At 40.5% G+C, this 19177-nt stretch overlaps 1 protein-coding gene across 5 annotated transcripts in view; it reads left to right on the top strand.

Moving 5' to 3' along the window:
* The first annotated feature begins 3876 nt into the window (after window positions 1-3876).
* plxnb2b (plexin b2b) overlaps window positions 3877-19177 on the top strand; it is a 629608-nt gene continuing 614307 nt past the window's right edge. For all 5 annotated transcript variants that reach the window (XR_009824287.1, XR_009824286.1, XR_009824288.1 and 2 more), the window contains exons 1-2: window positions 3877-3897; window positions 4572-5198. The gene's annotated coding sequence lies outside the window, so the exon portion shown is untranslated. The remainder of the gene's footprint in view (window positions 3898-4571; window positions 5199-19177) is intronic.

Consider the following 19177-nt stretch of genomic DNA (forward strand, 5'->3'; position numbering starts at 1 on the left):
AGCAGCACATTTTCACTTTTGGGTGGGATGCAAATAGTTCTTATGATTGTCACTTCACACATGTTTTTTTAGATATACAGTTTTGGTTTAGGTGTTGACCCCTGAGGCACACCGCAAACATGGAGATGTGTGTTCTGTCAGCGCCACAAATTGGTTCCTGTTCGTTAAGTAGCTTTTTTCCCAGATGTCTCACTGGAGAAATTATGCATGAGCAAAGCACTCGTTGGTAAGCATGCTCCAACGCTGTGGAATTACGTTATTGCAAGGCATGACACAGCAATATGGACCAAGTGTTGTTCTCAATGCAATCCAGTGATGTTGAATAAGATCAAAGCCAATATGGTGCAATATTTAAACAGCCCGTTTCAGCGCTCATATGTGTTGTTTATATGTGACACATGTACCCTGTGTTATCTATTGCTCTTTATATAATTACACATGTATTGCCTGATTGACATATACTACACTGAAACTTAAAAGGGGGCAAAACACACTACTATCAAGTGTTCTTTAGGACAATGGTGCAAAGTAAGCTGAATTTAAAAACAATAGTATGACAAATCATAATTACAGCACGACTTTAACAGTATGGTAAAATAACAACATTTATTATTGCCATAATGGCTTCGTTTACTCAAGAAAATTCTCCAATGTCAAGGATGTATTTTTTTTTTTGATTTGTCTGGTTCCAAAATGCTTGTTGGTCACCAAGGGTTTCACTCAAGAGTGTCACGAACTATCAAATAAAAATGCTTTCTCTGTTGGTAGCAATGTAGGATTATGCGTGTTTTTATTATAGTTGGCCCAAACATTAGGTACACCTGAACACGCGCATGAGAGCGAATACAAAAATAATGTCTGTGCAAAAATAATAATGCTGACTTTTGATTGACATATCATGTCAGCATGTTTACAGGGGATTCCGAAAAACAGCAAAGCACTTCTGTTATATAGATATTTGACAAGCTTTTTTGCAATAGATTCTTAAAAACAGCAAGGCAATACTGTCATATAGGATATCTTTGAAGCAGGGTTTTTTTGCGGCAGATTAAGAAAAACCTGGCAGAGCAATCTTTCACTAGCTCTTTAAAAACAAAGTGCTCCTGCTCTATAGAGAATCTTTGAGCATCCTTTTTGCTATAGATTTCTAAAAACAGCAGAGCACTACCGTTGGTAGAAACGTTTTACTAGTATGCTTAAAGTAGTGTGTAAAGTGAAGTGAATTATATTTATACAGCGCTTTTCCCAAGTGACTCAAAGCGCTTTACATTGTCAAACCCAATATCTAAGTTACATTTTTAAACCAGTGTGGGTGGCACTGGGAGCAGGTGGGTAAAGTGTCTCGCCCAAGGACACAACGGCAGTGACTAGGATGACGGAAGCGGGGATCGAACCTGCAACCCTGAAGTTGCTGGCAAGGCCGCTCTACCAACCGAGCTATAAGTAGATCCCTAAAACAGCAAAGAGCTCAGAGGATCAATGATTCACCAGAGCACTCCTCTCATACGAAATAGGTTTCTAGCGTTTTTTTGCAGCACACTCCAAAAACAGCAGAGCAAACCTGTTTATAAAAGATCTTTGACTTGAAGGAAATTCTTAAAAACAGAAAAGTGCTCCTGCCATCCATTCATTTTCTACCGCTTGTCTCTCATTAAGAGTATATTAGACTGGCATTTTTTGCTGTCGTTCGACCAACATTAAAATACATTAGCATAGTAGGCCTAAATGTTCATTAAAACAAGGGAGAGGTTTTCAGCATATTTAATATTTTGGCCACTGTAACATTACACACAGTTTGAACAGTAACACTGTGTTTGAATATAGGAAAAATAAACACTGTACTTTAATCAGGAGATTCTTTGAGGTACCACTAGACGGAGCCTGTGTACCTCTAGAGGTACATGTACCACAGATTGATCTTTGACCAGGGTTGTTTTTCTGAACATGTTCAAAAAAGCAGAGTGACACATTCATATAGAAAATTGCTTTTGTGTTTTTTGCAGCAGATTCAAAAACACAGTAAAGCACTCCTGGTAATTAAAATACCTTCATGTAATGTTTTTGCAATCAATCCCTAAAAAGAAGCAAAGTTAAAGTTAAAGTTAAAGTTAAAGTTAAAGTACCAATGATTGTCACACACACTAGGTGTAATGAAATTTTTCCTCTGCATTTGACCCATCCCCTTGTTCACCCTCTGGGAGGTGAGGGGAGCAGTGGGCAGCAGCAGTGCCGCGCCCAGGAATCATTTTTGGTGATTTAACCCCCAATTCCAATGCTGAGTGCCAAGCAGGGAGGTAATGGGTCCCATTTTTATAGCGTATCTGTTCACAAAAGATCTTTGACTAATACGCTTGAAGTAGATCCATAAAAACACTAAGCGCTCCTGCCATTTAGAGCATATTTGACTAGCAATATTTGCTGTAGTTCATAAAAAACAGCAGAACACTCAGTTTATATAGAGCAGGGGTCCCCAAACTACGGCCCACGGGCCAGATAGGGACCACCAGCGAGCAAAATTGGCCCGCAGTTATTTTATTTTGATTTTTTTAATCTGTCCTTTCCAGCCATCCATCAATCCATTTTCTACCGCTTGTTACTCTCTGGGTTTCCTAGCTGCTCAGGCAAACCATATTGTGTAAAAATGCATTTTCCCATCGATTACGCAAACCGGCAAGTGCGCGCACTTTCAGTCAATTAAAGAACGAGGAAATAAAAATGGCGTAATCGTTGGGGAAATGTACAATAGACTCTGAGTGTAGTGTTTTTAAACGTCAGTGAACGTATGACTTTTTTTTCTTCAGTGTATGGAAAAGGCAGTTTATCTAATCTGCAATGAGACCGATTATATATATATATATATATATATATATATATATATATATATATATATATATATATATATATATATATATATATATATATATATATATATATATATATATATATATATATATATACATAACTGCGTAGGTTCCCTCCGGGTACGCCGGCTTCCTCCCACCTCCAAAGACATGCACCCGGGGATTGGCCCAAGTGTGTGAACGTGAGTGTGAATGTTGTCTGTCTATCTGTAATGGCCCTGCGATGAGGTGGCGACTTGTCAAGGGTGTACTCCGCCTTCTGCCCGAATGTAGCTGAGATAGGCTCCAGCGACCCCCCGCGACCCCGAAAAGGATAAGCGGTAGAAAATGGATGGATGGATATATATATATATATATATATATATACATACAGCGCGGCCCCTAGCCAACTTTATTTAACCCAATGCGGCCCCCGGGTCAAGATTTAAAAAAAACATTAAGGCACTTCTGTTTATAGAAGATCTTTGAGTATAATTTCTAAAAAAGAGCAAAGCACTGTTGTTTGTAGGAAATGTTTCGTGTTTTTGCAATCAATCCCTAAAAACAGCAAAGCACTCACGTTACATTGAATATCTTTGACGAGCGTTAACATTGTAAATGTGTAGGATCTTGTAAGTCTTGTATGATTTGAATGTATTGCTTTAACAATTTAATATTTGGTGATGGAAAGGAGCCTTGCATTGACTTTATATACAAAATAATATTGAAGGAAGTCATGATAATGAACCTTTGTTTGACACCTGCAGAGTTGTAGTCTAGCCCATTGTTTTTCAACCACTGTGCCGCGCACACAGATGTGCCGTGAGATACAGTCTGGTGTGCCGTGGGAGATTATGTAATTTCACCTATTTGGGTTAAAAATATTTTATGCAAACCATTAATTATAATCTGCAAATAAAGTGCCGTCGTTGAGTGTCAGTGCTGTCTAGAGCTCGGCAGAGTAACCGTGTAATACTCTTCCATCAGTAGGTGGCAGCACGTAGCTAATTGCTTTGTAAACGTCCTGTCGAATGCTTAAACCAAAAATAAACAAAAGGTGAGTGCCCCTAAAAAAGGCATTGAAGCTTGTATGGCTATGGAAAATGAAACTAAAACTGAACTGGCTACAAAGTAAACAAAAACAGAATGCTGGACGACAGCAAAGACTTACAGCGTGTGGAGCAGACGGTGCATGTCCACTAAGTACATCCATACATGACATGACAATCAACAATTTCCACACAAACAAGGATAGCGTCCGCACAACTGAAATAGTCCTGATTGCTAAGACAAAGCAAGTGCGGGGAATAGCGCTCAAAGGAAGACATGAAACTGCTACAGGAACATACCAACAAAACAGGAAAAGCCACCAAAATAGGAGCGCAAGACACTACACACAGGAAAACATTAAAAAACTCCAAATAAGTCACGGCGTGATGTGACAGGTCGTGACACTTACTTTGGACAAGAGCTATAGTGATGCATGGTTGGTTATGGTTTGAATTCATATCCAACAATTGCAACAATGACTTTTTACTGTGTTTATCAACTACCGAGTTTACATTTTTTATGTTTTCTGCTGGTGGTGTGCCTCCGCATTTTTTCAATGAACAAAAATGTGCCTTGGCTTCAAAAAGGTTAAAAAACACTGGTCTAGCCAACGAACATGTGTCAATGCTGCTTGAAAGGATGCCACTTTTTCAAAAATACTGCGTGTATGGTTATTCCCAGGAGCCGCCCCCTCCCTGGTCTGGACTCCTCTCTGGTTGGCTCAGTCACTCTTCGCCGGGGCTGCTCCTCACTGCCGCCTGCCTGCCAGCCGCTCCCACCGCCCGCGGACAACATCCCAGCGAGTGAACATCCAAACTCAGTCAGTCGACTTTCTGCCTTCCCGCTCCACACTCCTCCCCGTTTTTCCTCCGTGCAGCAGCAGGACTAACACCGTGAGCTCGCTCCTCTCCGTAGCCGCTCGCGTACCATCGTCAGTCGGCCACTTGGTGCCTCACAGACCCGCACCTCCTCCCCGCACCTACCATTACTACCTCGCCTTCCCCGACTTCTTACCCGGAAACCGGTGTGCGATGACGGTTGAGGCGAGCGCTTGAGCGCGGCTCCCACAGGTGTGTCTGAGCTCCAGGAAGCACACCTGGCTGGAGTGACCATGGGCGTGGAACAACATTGACCAAAAACATTTTTCAAATTGTTGAAGACTTTCCCCCCTCCCATCTTTTCCCTGCGCTTATACCGTCTCGCCTTCCTGGTTGGAGCTAGTTTGCAGCGAAATAGTGCCTTTCGGAAAGGAGGATGTGAACTTGCTTCTTCTTCAGCTCCTGGACTGTTCCCTTGCCTTTCTCACAGGTGAGTTCCAGAAAATTCAAGACGTTTTATTTGCTTTTAGCACTTTAGCATCCATGCCAGACGATGTTGTATAGTTGGAAGTTTGGCTAACACTAGCATTGTTAGCTCAACACACTCTAACACACATTTATTGATAATGCCATTTCACAAGCATTGCATTCTCTATATGTGTGCCATGTGATGTCTATCATTGTACACATGCATTTTATGGTTTTAATTTATTTGGTATGTTACATGGAGAACATACAAACCTTTTTTTAATGAATCAAACATTTTGAAATTCAATGATTTGGTGAATTTGCAAAAAGATTAAATTATGCACAAAGCTGAACTGCTACCAATAATGTACAGCAATTCTTCTCATCAAAAGAGGAGAAATATAACATTACAGAAAATCTAACCCCAAACATTTGTATACACATACAATTTAAGTCCTTTAGCATATCAGTATGTGGAATTCAACTAAGATTAGGCAAATAATTCAAACAAAGTGCTCAAAGTGTTTGCAAATTACAAAGAAGAATCCCTTTAAGCAACTTGACCCTTACTGAAAATTAGATTTTATTCATTTTATTATGTCAATCATAACTTACCCCAGCAGACACAAGATATTGAAACATTGAGAACTTGTTGAATTAGGTCATGACGTTGAGCAACTTAAATTTACTGTTGGGACGACATGCTTTTGACGATGTGAATTTGAATATCAATCATGATTGTGAGGAAACAGTGTTTACTGAACATATAAAACATGCCACATCCCTTGTTTTACACTCTGGTGGCATGTTTTCATTGTGATAGCACACACACATAATAATAGCTGTTACTACTTACTAGTCAACATTGTAAAGATGCTTACCACTTCTATATTTTCAACCTTTTTAGAATATGCAGAGGTCCGAAAATAAAACAATCTACGAGTTGCAAATGGCCCCTGTGCTGCACTTTGGACACCCCTTGACTATTTATTGCAAACACAAGTGCCACAGGACCTGAGAACCAGCGTCCTCTGCAGTGGACATTTTGTTCTGCATAGCAGGGTTATTTTCCCACTGAAATGTTTAATTTTGACAAAAAGAAATGTCCACTGCAGAGGACGCTGGTTCTTAGGTGGGTGTGAGATTAGCATTAGCGTTGATGGCATAACTTTGCCCTTTTAAAGGTGGTGTGCATGCCAGATGCGTCATGCGTTGTAAATGGGCTTGAAAACAGGGAAACACGCTTGTTTTATGTTAGAAAACATGACACTGCTACTTTTGAAACATCATCAAACTGTCTTAATTAGGGGTGGAAATGTATTAGTTACATTAAAGGCCTACTGAAATTATATTTTTTTATTTAAACGGGGATAGCAGATCCATTCTATGTGTCATACTTGATAATTTTGCGATATTGCCATATTTTTGCTGAAAGGATTTAGTAGAGAACATCGACGATAAAGTTCGCAACTTTTGGTCGCTGATAAAAAAAGCCTTGCCTGTACCGGAAGTAGCGTGACGTCACAGGTTGAAAGGCTTCTCACATTTCCCCATTGTTTACACCAGCAGCGAGAGCGATTCGGACCGAGAAAGCGACGATTACCCCATTAATTTGAGCGAGGATGAAAGATTCGTGGATGAGGAACGTGAGAGTGAAGGACAAGAGTGCAGTCCAGGACGTATCTTTTTTCGCTCTGACCGTAACTTAGGTACAAGGGCTCATTGGATTCCACACTTTCTCCTTTTTCTATTGTGGATCACGGATTTGTATTTTAAACCACCTCGGATACTATATCCTCTTGAAAATGACAGTCGAGAACGCGAAATGGACATTCACAGTGACTTTTATCTCCACGACAATACATCAGCGAAGCACTTTAGCTACGGAGCTAACGTGATAGCATCGGGCTTAACTGCAGATAGAAACAAAAGAAATAAATCCCTGACTGGAAGGATAGACAGAAAATCAACAATACTATTAAACCATGGATCTGTAACTACACGGTTAATGCTTTCCAGCCTGGCGAAGCTTAACAATGCTGTTGCTAACGACGCCATTGAAGCTAACTTAGCTACGGGACCTCACAGAGCTGTGCTAAAAACATTAGCTATCCACCTACGCCAGCCAGCCCTCATCTGCTCATCAACACCCGTCTCATCTGCGTTCCAGCGATCGACGGAGCGACGAAGGACTTCACCCGATCATCGATGCGGTCGGCGGCTAGCGTCGGATAGCGCGTCTGCTATCCATCTTAAAGTCCTCCTGGTTGTGTTGCTGCAGCCAGCCGCTAATACACCGATCCCACCTACAGCTTTCTTCTTTGCAGTCTTCATTGTTCATTAAACAAATTGCAAAAGATTCACCAACACAGATGTCCGGAATACTGTTTTTCGCGATGAAAACAGAGCTTTTTGTATTGGATACAATGGTGTCCGAATACTTCCGTTTCAACGATTGACGTCACGCGCATATGTCATCATACATAGACGTTTTCAACCGGAAGTTTCGTGGGAAATTTAAAATTGCACTTTATAAGTTAACCCGGCCGTATTGGCATGTGTTGCAATGTTAAGATTTCATCATTGATATATAAACTATCAGACTGCGTGGTCGGTAGTAGTGGGTTTCAGTAGGCCTTTAACTGCTATTTGTGCACTGTGTACCTCACTTAGTTTACCTTTAGCACCTTTCACGCTGCCTTCAATGCTGCACACATTGCACTTTTACACTGTTCGGTATAAACTACACCAACACAGAATGTTGGACTGTCGCCACATATTGTGTCTTTCACCAGTGGATTGGAAGTGTGTTTCAAAATCGGAGATTTAGACAGTTTAAAGGTGCTTTTAGTAATCCCTACTGAGAACACACTGGTTTGTGTCTGGAGTTATGATGCCAATAGGTTCTGTCTGGCTCCGACAGACTGTGTCTCCATAAAGCGGTATTGTGTACTTTATTCCTTTTTTTTGCCCAATGTAAAAGATGCCATTAGGACGATTCGTCAAAATTGGCGACAAATATCGACAGTAAAATTTGTCGTCGGTGATGTCATCACTCCTGTTTTTCCGACAATCGCAGGTGAAAACATGTAACGTGTGGGAACATTTCAGCCTAATCTTGTTAAAGACAAGAATACCTTGCTCATTTTATGGCAATAAATTAGGGATACAGGAACATTTAAAGGTATGATGTCGGACAGCTGGAGGACGCAATCTCAAACTCGGTAAGATAGTTGCCGTGTTACATTGGCAACTAGTAAAGTGTGAGACAAAGTTGCTTGAAAAATAGATTTAACTATCATTTTAGCCAAAGTCTGTCTGTTAAACTTTGTCTATATCAATTCAAATACTTTTTTTTTTTATTTGTCAGGAACTTCAGGTGTGTAGCAATAACATACGTCAGTCACACACACAGGCGCCGAATATGAATGAATACACAATCCATTAGATAGCTAAAATGTTCAGAATTTATTAAGTCTATTAGATTGCTGAAAATACCAGGAGTTAATCAATAATCAATAATTTACCTCATCACAAAATGCTTGTTTCTTTTTGATGACGTTAGATAGCATTGGTGTTTGTTCTTATTGCTGCAGTTTTTACTGTCCTTTGTTTTCATGAAAAATTATATTTTGTTTTTGTCAGCTCTTGGCCTGTCCTTGCTTTTAAATGGACACCCAATGTATAGTTATTTTTGCTTTGTAACAGTTTAATGAGCAGCACATTTACAGTATAAATACATTTTTCTGAATGAATAAGTCATCTTTTGTTAGCACATGCCTAGAAATGTATTACTTAATTAGAATTGAATAAGATTATGCTTCGATTAGTCGACGAATCATTAAGATAATCAATGACGACTCTACGATAAAAATAGTTGTTAGTTGCAGTTATATGCCATATATCACATACGATAACGTCAAATTAAGGAGTGGGACAGGAGGACACAAATGTTAGCAAAACAAGCATAGCTATGTGAGCTACAATGCTAACAATACACTCACATTTGACCCACGACATCATGCTAGCTTAGCCTGTTCGCTGAAGAAAAACAAAATAATCAGACCGCCAGCCTTTTCTCACTAAAAGCATACTTGGCAGAGCTTTATATTAAGATATTTAGCAAAGCTTTTAATTTGTTTTCTTTTAAATAAAGTTGTCCTCCGTGAAGTGCTAGGTGTAAACGCAGGCCGGGCTCATCCAGCTAGGGGTGGGACAGATTTCTGGGTCAGGTTTTTCTTTCATAACGTCACGAAAAGCCACATCCTCAAAGTGAGCATTTGAGCGCAATTTATTTCGAAAGTGGAGCAAACCATTTAGCATTTTCTTACGTTTGGTGCTCATAAACAGGCTTTGGGGACACATATTTATTACTTACAACACAGGTGTGTGATCTGGCCCGACACATAATTTTATGTGGAAATAATGTGTCATTAAAGTACTTCATCTTTCTGACTAAATGTACTCGTTCTTGCCATTTTGACAGAAAAAAAAATCTATTGCATGAAATTATACATATTTAAACTTTAATATTATCTGATCATGCAGAAAAGATATACTGTATTACATTTTTTTGGTAAAAATAAACACTTAAATATCTGCTTGACACCTTGACTTATGATTTCAAAGCAAGTTATCCATCAATATGTACAAAAAATATAACCAAATGCATAGGCAACTGTGTAGTAACAGTAATATCATCATGACTCATGAGTCAACTATATATTTATATATATTCATTGTTACAAGCGGCCCTCTGAAGGCAGCCATAACGTGGCTCTCAAGTAGAATGAGTTTCACAGCCCTGACATCATTAAAAGGTCACCTTTGCATCATAAGGGAACTTTTCCCTTCCGTGTTGTGTTGAATCAATGTCACTCTCCAACAAGAATTTTAACAATGTCACATTATCTTACTTTGGGAAGCTGGTGTTGAGCTGCTTTGTCCAAAAAACACTACCATTTGCTATTCCTGTTTAAACAACAGTAATGAAAAGGAAAATGTATGCTAACATTATTTGCATCAGTGTGAACTTCCTCATGCTGTAACATCAGGGATTTCCAAATATGCGGACCACAGGCCAGACTAGGCAGGTTCAATTCGAGAGGAGTTTGCTGAGTGGAAAATTGAGCTGCATTTTTAAATTAAAGAAACGGCTGCTCTAAATGTGTCCACTGGATGTCGCAATAGCAATTCTGTTAGGCAAGCAAATAGTTTATACCGGGGCGAGCAAGTATACCAACAAGAGGTTCTGCTGAAATGCGTCCGTGGTTGATTGTGCCAATTTGTGTGTGCTTATAAAAACAGGTGCGCTCACAGCCCTATGTGCTGTGTGATGTGACAGCATAAACAAAGTTCTTGTCTGTCGTGTGTTTTTGATGATTATTATCCTAAAATCCATCCATCTTCTTCCGCTTATCCGAGGTCGGATCGCGGGGGCAGCAGCCTAAGCAGGGAAGCCCAGACTTCCCTCTCCCCAGCCACTTTGTCCAGCTCTTCCCGGGGGATCACTGTTTCAATGTCCCTTTCTCTGTTCTCAATTGTTGATGACAGAAGTGATGATAACAACCAAACCTAACCCCCCCCTCCACATCCCACACCCCGAATTGTAAATAATGTAAATAATTCAATGTATTTACCCTGATGATTATCTTGTGTGATGACTGTATTATGATGATAGTATATATCTGATAGTATATATTAGAGTTGTGAACGATAAACCGATGCGACCGAGTATTCGGTTCAACAAGTGAGCGATTAGATTGCATCGGTAGCAGACTCCTCAATCAATGCGAATAATCCATGAATTCCTAGCTGAATCGGTTATAGAGTCATGGATCGGTTATCGCGAGACTTTGCATGGGTCGTCCAGATTACAATATGCGTCAGCGTCTCTAAAACAACGCGAGAGCTGAAGCTACTCGCCAAACGCGGTAGCCGCCTAGCTGGTATTAGCACGAGTGATGAACAAGAGACAACACGGAAAATGAATGTGGAGGAGAACGAAAGCGTCAGTCTGACCGAAGGTGATAATGGACCGAGAAAGATTTTCAAAAAACCCCACTACAGTGGTGGAAAGAGCAGCAGGACTTGCCACTGCTGTCATCTCTCGCTAAAAGATACCTCTGCATCCGGCCGGGTGTGTTGTGCCGGGAAACTCACTCCTGCCGTAAAATGCACCCCCTGACGCGGGAGCGCGCTTACGTCACTCGTCTCGAAAAGTATATCTAAACTCGGCTGTAATGACCGAAGTGGCTGAAATCGCCTCTTTTAAATCGCCTCTTTCGGCATAAAAAAGTACATAAAGTGAAATAATCCAAGTTTTCTTTACTTGTGGATGGATTAAAAATTGTGAGCCTTTAATGATTTCGCCGTCATTCAAGTGGCTGAAATCGCCTCTTTCGGCATAAAAAAGTACATCAAGTGAAACACGTAATCTGAACGTGTGTTCAGTACTGCGGGGGACATTGTTTCCACAAAACGTAGTCTGCTCAAACATGGGCATGTGGATCAGTTGATTTTCCTTAAAAAAAATCTGCCCTCCAAAAAAACAGAGGACAGTGATGATGAAAATGCACAGGCATAGTGTAAGTGAACTACTGCTTTTTGATCTGGGAAACGGTACCTCACACACAGTAGTTTGATTTTTCTTTTTACATATGTATTTATTTTCTCTATTCTTTTACACAAAGCACTTGTCACTGTGCTCATTGTTGCCACATTTTGAGATGTGTTATAGGTGTGTAACTTGTTTACATTGTAATGTTGCACCTTTGTTACCTACCTCTAGTGTTCATTGTTACCTACCTCTAGTGTTCAATGTTACCTACCTCTAGTGTTCAAAACACTATATGCTCAGGTTGAAATATTGAATCTTTGTTACCTACCTCTAGTGTTCAAAACTATGCTCAGGCTGAAATATTGCACTTTGTTGTTACTATTCTGTGCTACTTTTACCTCTGGAGTTTCCATCCTACAATTCAGCCAGAATTTTTTTGGTCCATGTCTAAAGATAAATACATTGACATGTGATTTTGTTGTTCTGTTTTTTTTGCCAGTGCCATAAAGCCACAATGGTTGGGGATTTGGAGTTTTGAATATTAACCGTCAAATCGAACCGTATCGTTCGGAATCGAATCGAATCGGTCTGTAATAAAAGGATATCATTTTTGAATCGAATCGTAACCTGTGTATCTAGATGCATATCGAATCGTTTATCAGAGAGGGATGTGCAACCCTAGTATATATCTGTACCATGCATGTATTCAATTTAAGTGGACCCCGACTTAAACAAGTTGAAAAAAACTTATTCGGGTGTTACCATTTAGTGGTCAATTGTACGGAATATGTACTTCACTGTCCAACCTACTAATAAAAGTCTCAATCAATCAATCAATCAATCCCGAGGCGTTCCCAGGCCAGCCGGGAGACAAAGTCTTCCCAACGTGTCCTGGGTCTTTACGGTGCCGTTTGAATAGTGGTTTCTCCACTCAAATCCGCCGAGCTGTTTTCAACCTACCAACAATACATAAACAATATAAAAAGACAAACCACTTAATAATGAAAACAACAGTTTTACATTTTAAGAATGCAATACAGTTCATTGCATTATTTGCATGCAAAATAATAATCAATGTTCATTTTGCCATCATAACATGTTTGAGATGAAAACACATTTACTGTATATACAATTAGTTCTAAATTAATATTCCCTGAGAAAGTTAAAATAAAACTATATTCTTTAGTATCAAAAATAAAACAATAAGAACAGTTTTCATTATATTAAACAACATAACAGTGGATTAGGTAGTGCCTTTAAGGCCATGTCCACACGAACACGCAGAGTTTCAAAAACACATATTTGGGGTTAAAACAATCTCCATCCACACAAGTGTATAGTTTCAAAACTGTCTATATCTACACACAAACACATACACTTGCTGTCATGCACATTTTGTCCAATCAGAAGCCTGAAAAAAGCATCAATATCTGACTTGGTGGCATTACACCTCCTATTGTGTTTCTTTTGATATACTTTACACGTACATTATCTTTAAAACCTGCCCTGCACATACACACCGAGCCCTGGGAACATTATTAAAGAGCGAATGCACACCTGGGCTGCTGAAACCCAACACTGTTAGAATTATAACATGTTCAGCAACATGGTGATATATTACATGTGCAGTGAAGTGTACATTATTTCTAAAATCAGCACGCACTAATGAGCCAAGGAAACCATTTTGCATGTTTAAGTGTCTATATAAAGCACACAGACATGCGTGTGCCACTGCAAAACTCTCATGGAATTATAAAGCATTTAATCATGGATATAGTTATATGGTACATGTGTAATTAAGTGTATATTGTCTTTAACATCAGTACACACTACAAGGAGGACGCTATTTTGTTTTTTTTAGTTGCTTGGTCGTTTTTTACGCGCGAGCACGATCGCACCTGGCTCATGGAAGCAAGACACGTAAGTTAACTTCAAGATTTGTCGTTAAACAAGGACTAAAAACATGAGCTAATGTTGCATCTTTCTTATGACACAGAGCAAAAAGACTTGGTAGTCAAAGTTGTCTCATCAGGTGGCAGTTTGACAGCAATCATATCCAAAACAGCTGACAGTCATTAGCGCCAGCGGGAGTGTCACAAAACCCATTTTGATGTGTCTTTTTTATTAATGTTGAGTGAAAATAGCTGCATGTTTACATTCAAAAATACAGTAAGTCATTGTGTGTTTAAAGGCAGCAAAGCAGTGTTGTTGAGTTTGGAAATGACAGTGTACAACCGTGACGTCATCACAAGTCTCCGTGTGTGCCGTGTGCACGCATACGCTGAGTGGAGAGTTTTGGATCTCTACACTTTGGCCAGCGTTTGTAAAAGTCTGCGTTTTGAAAGACAAAAGTCTGCGTGTGGACAAGAGGCCGAAACGTGAGCTTTGACTACTAAACAAGGCAAAATGCTGTAAAAAAAAAAAAAAAAAGACGCCTCGAGGCAGCGAAAATTATTCGAATATATTTTGTAATCGAATTACTCGAGTTACTCGAGGAATCGTTTCAACTCTAAATCAGACTAATTTAGTACATGGAAATGTTGTCACTGTGAACTTCCGCACGCTTTAAGTGTCTACATACTTAATGATCAGAAGGTAAAATGAAAGTAATATAATTTAAAATAATTACTTGAGCGCGGGTGACTAAGTCTACAGGAGGAAAATATAAAGAAAGTCTACACAAAGTAGTTAATTTTGATTTTGATTTGTTTCTAGGAAAACTTAAGCGTTGATGCGTATGCGTAGTAGCGTTGGGTAGCTGTTTCTGACAAAGCAGCTCATTTTCCAAGGGCACCGGCACTCCAGCTTTGCTGGGTTCTGTTTAAAAATCACATGTCCGTAAATTCCGGCTCTACTTTTAGGACTAGGATGTGGGGAACTTTACGTGTTTGCTGTGTGAAAGAGGGTCAAAAAGGGTCAAGGGTACTTCTAAAGGTACAAGGGTGTAGTGGCGTGGCCGTAGTCGTTACATGTGCAAACTTGTACCTCCTCAATGGAGTGTTTGGAGAAGGAAACAAGCCCTCCCCTATTTGGACTGCAATTTCTCCACCAGCATCTGTCTGGTTAGCTCGCAGGGAGTCCTCTCTGTAAGACAATTCTTGTAAGTGGAAAAATGCTCTTGCGGTCTTTTTGTGTTGTCACTTTTGGACAGCACATCAACAGTTAGCGTTGTTTGTTTTTTCCTCTTTCACCCCCCGCCATCCTTTTGCTGCTGGTCTGTTGCGGAGATAAAGCAGACACAAGCGCTATTCACAAACAGCACAGTTTCCTGTGCGGTTCTGTCGGCGTGCATCTCACCAGCCATCAACAGTCCTCCGTTGTCTGGCTAAATCGTCCCCTTTATTCGCACCCGAGACATCATTCATCCATTCAGCATAGGCCTACTGTACGCAACATGCCTCCCCCTCTACTGCGGATTATTTCCTTTCTAAATAACATTATACAAACAACCTCTCTGAGGGATGGATTAACTCAGTTGGGGGTTTGTGGAAGCAGGAAAGACTGCTGCTAGTGCTATCTGGGGATGAGGGGGTCCTGACTGAGCCAGGGATGCTTTTCCAACAGAGGCCATCTGCTCACACGGACACAAACAAGCTACCTCGTCGCCCTCCGGTCGACGCCACAATGCTTCATTCAAATTTTATTTCTTCCACTCTGAATAAATAGAGACACCTTATCTTCGCCAAGGAGAGTGGTGATAAATGTTTTCTGCTGGTCACCGGCAAGGCAAGCTTACCTTCATCATAGGCTCTGCGTTCAGGGCAAGAAGAGACTCTGGATTGTGCGAAAACAATCCTAAAAACAGAAGGAAAGATCATACGTTGTTATTGGAGCTCAAGACAGTCATTTCCATGCATCTGTTTTTTTTTTTAGTAGTTGGTTACTCCGCTCTGAAATGAAACTTGGTGGTTACATCCACGCACGACTATTTTTGGATGCAGTAAAGTAGCGTTAGACCAACACAGAATGAGGGTTGGTGTATTATTGAGAACTCTGCTTTTACGCTGCTGAATGTTTTGGTCGCTTAACGTCCATTTTAGCCATGCACTTCCCTTTTTAGACTGCGTTTACACTTGTGGTTCAGTACTCTGGTGCGGGCCGGAAATGTAAAAAGGTACTTAGTGCTCACTTTAGTGTGGTTGGCGTAGCGTTTGAACTGGTATTTTTGTCACGGGACCAAGGGCTGTACAGTATTAAACGCATACATACAGTCAGAACTTGATTGGGCAGTTTTCCTGACATATTATCTGACAAATCTCATATATTACAAATCAAAATTCCATCTGCGAAGTTGAATGCATACATTATTTTTATATTGTGCAATTTTTGCAATCAGTCCCCCATGTCGAAGTATCCTTGAGCAAGATACTGAATCCCCAGTTGTTCATGATGCTCTGTCATCAGTAGGTAAATGTGGTAATAGTGTCAAAGAGCTTTAAATACCTTGGTAGAAAAGCGCTACTCAAGTAAAATACATATACCATTTAATTTAAATGTGTTTCCACCAAAAACTACCGGGGTGAAAGTTCCATCAGGAACTAATATGGTGCCTATCGTCGCTAGGTGGGACTTTCAAAAGTTCTTGCAGAATGCTGATTCTTAGAACACAGTTGGCATTTGTAAAACTTTGTATTCAAAATGTTCGCCACTTTTACAGTATGCGGGGACAACCTGTTTATTTCTTATTTTTTGTGTAATTTTTTTTAATAACAAAGGAAAGGAAGAGGCATGATGGGAACTGGAGATGCTAAATAATATTGGCAGCTGGTAATCAATCAATCAAAGTTTATTTATATAGCCCTTAAGCACAAGTGTCTCAAAGGGCTGCACAAGCCACAACGACATCCTCAGCTCAGATCCCAATCGGTAATTGTCGACCGATAATGGCAAGTATGATTTTGAAATATGACTTTGCTATCACTCTGACTATTGGAACCGTGGTTTCTTTGTTTTATGACTGAATGTTGCCTTTTTAAGGGGCATGTACTTATTGTATTATTTTACTATTGTACTACTATCTTGGAAAAATATAATTTTAATAATTTTATTTCTGTCAGTCAATGAGTACAGCTGGTATAATCTCCAGCTCCACCGTGACCCCGAGAGGCACAAACTGTAGAAAATGGATGGAACAAGAGATGTGACTCCACTTTTTTCAGTGTTAATCTAATTGATTGATTGAATTTTATGAAACCATATTCAGAATGTTTGAGTTGCTTGTTGTCTATCAATGAAATCACTGAAAAGTTGATATATCAATGAATTCCAACTTCGTTTTGCTTTACACCATCCATCCATCCATCTTCTTCCGCTTATCCGAGGTCGGGTCGCGGGGGCAGCAGCTTAAGCAGGGAAGCCCAGACTTCCCTCTCCCCAGCCACTTCGTCCAGCTCCTCCCGGGGGATCCCGAGGCGTTCCCAGGCCGGCCGGGAGACATAGTCTTCCCAACGTGTCCTGGGTCTTCCCCGTGGCCTCCTACCGGTCGGACGTGCCCTAAACACCTCCCTAGGGAGGCGTTCGGGTGGCATCCTGGCCAGATGCCCGAACCACCTCATCTGGCTCCTCTCGATGTGGAGGAGCAGCGGCTTTACTTTGAGCTCCCCCCGGATGGCAGAGCTACTCACCCTATCTCTAAAGGAGAGCCCCGCCACCCGGCGGAGGAAACTCATTTCGGCCGCTTGTACCCGTGATCTTGTCCTTTCGGTCATAACCCAAAGCTCATGACCATAGGTGAGGATGGGAACGTAAATCGACCGGTAAATTGAGAGCTTTGCCTTTCGGCTCAGCTCCTTCTTCACCACAACGGATCGATACAGCGTCCGCATTACTGAAGACGCCGCACCGATCCGCCTGTCGATCTCACAATCCACTCTTCCCTCAGTCGTGAACAAGACTCCGAGGTACTTGAACTCCTCCACTTGGGGCAGGGTCTCCTCCGCAACCCGGAGATGGCACTCCACCCTTTTCCGGGCGAGAACCATGAATTCGGACTTGGAGGTGCTGATTCTCATCCCAGTCGCTTCACACTCAGCTGCGAACCGATCCAGCGAGAGCTGAAGATCCTGGCCAGATGAAGCCATCAGGACCACATCATCTGCAAAAAGCAGAGACCTAATCCTGCAGCCACCAAACCAGATCCCCTCAACGCCTTGACTGCGCCTAGAAATTCTGTCCATAAATGTTATGAACAGAATCGGTGACAAAGGGCAGCCTTGGCGGAGTCCAACCCTCGCTGGAAACGTGTCCGACTTACTGCCGGCAATGCGGACCAAACTCTGGCACTTTACACATCAAGTTTAATTGTTTGGAAGGGTCAGAATTATAGTGGGAAATATATTTGTACTTAAATTATAGTTAATAGAAAAAAAAAATCAATTATCATGATCCTATTCCCTACAATAGATTTATATACTGTATTTTTTGGTAGAGCGTATACATTTTGGGCATAAGCGTGAACTGTTAAATACAAAAAATCATGTGCAAAATATATACGTAAATATCGGTTATCAGTTTTAAAGGTCTGGAAAGTATTAGTTGTCGGTATCTCTTAAAATGTTCATTATCCTGCGTCACTAATAGGAACTTTTGAGTTGCATACGCTTTTCTAGTGCATCTGTGTGCTAAAGAATGCTGATTTGCCACGTTTTTAAACAGTCCTAGTGTTTAAACTAGTTTGCAGTTTAATGCTGTTTATTAGTTTTCACTAGCTTCATTTACTGACTTATTTAAATGTATTTTCAGAGGATTATACAATGTTCAACCGGACTTTGTTGCAGCGACTCAAGCTGCTCACTCTTACTCGGGACCTCGTTGTTTAAGGATAAATATGAAATAGAGGAGGCCGTAAGTAAGTGGAATGAAGGTAAATAACATCAGATATTCACTATTTACTTTGTTACATGTTGTAACAGTAGTCAGTGAAGCACCATTTTTGATTTATTGTTAATACCTTCAATCTGAGTGAACCGAATGCTAAATCTAACAGTCTAAAGCTAAATATCAGAATAGTTTTTTATTGCCATTGTTTGAGAAATATCTTTATGTTGTCGCCGTGAGATAAACACTGACATTTATTCTTTATGAATTGTTATTTACACCTGAAGTGGACCATTCATTTACTGAGGGGACGACTTTCTGACTGTTGGACGCTGTGTACGAAAGCCAGACTTTTAATGGAAATTTTGTTTTCAAATAATACAGTTTTGTATCTTATTGCATTGTATTTTATTTACTTACACTTTCGTAAAATAATTATGACCAAATATTGTCTGTTTGTTTACATGGGATCAGCGTATCAATCAATCAATCAATCAATGTTTATTTATATAGCCCTAAATCACAAGTGTCTCAAAGGGCTGCACAAGCCACAACGACATCCTCGGTACAGAGCCCACATACGGGCAAGGAAAAACTCACCCCAGTGGGACGTCGGTGAATGACTA

Source organism: Entelurus aequoreus, linkage group LG24 (assembly GCF_033978785.1).
Source record: "Entelurus aequoreus isolate RoL-2023_Sb linkage group LG24, RoL_Eaeq_v1.1, whole genome shotgun sequence".
Taxonomy (NCBI): Eukaryota; Metazoa; Chordata; class Actinopteri; order Syngnathiformes; family Syngnathidae; genus Entelurus; species Entelurus aequoreus.